Raw genomic sequence first — 1246 nt, 5'->3', positions numbered from 1 at the left:
GTTAACCGCACCCTGGAACAGATGCTCCGCACGTACATCCAGGCAGACGAGAGGGAATGGGAACGCCTGCTGCCTGCCTTGGAGCTAGCGTATAACACCACCAGTCATTGGTGGTGTTATACGCTAGCTCCAAGGCAGGCAGCAGGCGTTCCCATTCCCTCTCGTCTGCCTGGATGTACGTGCGGAGCATCATTCCTCTACAGAGCTTTCCCCTTTCGAAATCATGATTGGGGAGAATCCCTTAACCGCGGCGGACTTAGACATTGTTGGCGCTTTGGCTCCTACGCTTACTCCCCCCTATGACGAAACTCTTCCGGCGACTCTGCGATCGCGCACAGGGCCACATTCTCCAGGCCAAGTGGCGTCAGAAATACTACGCTGACGCCCACCGCAGGGCTGTGGAATATAAGGTGGGCGACCAAGTCTGGCTTAGTGGCAAACACTTACCTGCTCTTAACCATTGTTCTAAGTTTGAACCCAGGTACCGGGGGCCCTTCACGGTGACTGAACGCATCGGCAAGGTCGCTTACCGTCTTGCTCTGCCCCCCACATACGAGGGACACAATGTTTTCCATGTTTCACAACTGGTCCCACATCATCCCCGCGATCCAGCTTTAGTTCCACGTGAAGCTCCAGTGGGCTGGCCTCCAACACGCGATGATACCGGTAAACCTACAGATCAATATCTAGTCGACTATATCTTGGACCAAAGAGGGACTGGGGAGGAGGCGCAATATCTCGTTAAGTGGAGAGGTGCCCCCGAGGAAAGGGCCACGTGGGAACCAGCACACCATTTGGCGGGGTGTCCCGCCTTACTCAGGGCATGGCAACGTCGCAAGCGCCGACGCCTTTCGTCCTGATAAAGTTTTACTTCTTCTTCTTCCTTCCCGCTGCTCTTCCCCTTTCTCCCCATATACATTGGCCACCGTTCTCGTCCAGGAGGGGAGGGGGAGGGGTGCAGGAGCACCTTACAACACAAGACTCTATCAGCTGCTAACGCTCTTGGAACTAACGACACCAGCATGATTGGACGTATTAGCCAATGGCATACGGCCCTGACGTGTGGGACGTCCTGAGATTGTCATGAAGCGGGACGTATGGAGAGTATAAGCGACAAGCAGCCTTTGTTCGGTAGCAGGGGGGAAGTTGTAGTGCCTGGCACTACAATTGACCTTCGTCGTTACCCCTCGAGGCTTAATAGTGCGAAAGACATGAATAATATTAAATATCTTAAGGCATGAATATA

Source organism: Eimeria necatrix, genomic scaffold (assembly GCF_000499385.1).
Source record: "Eimeria necatrix Houghton genomic scaffold, Enh_scaff100, whole genome shotgun sequence".
Taxonomy (NCBI): Eukaryota; Apicomplexa; class Conoidasida; order Eucoccidiorida; family Eimeriidae; genus Eimeria; species Eimeria necatrix.
This window is presented reverse-complemented; position numbering follows the sequence as displayed.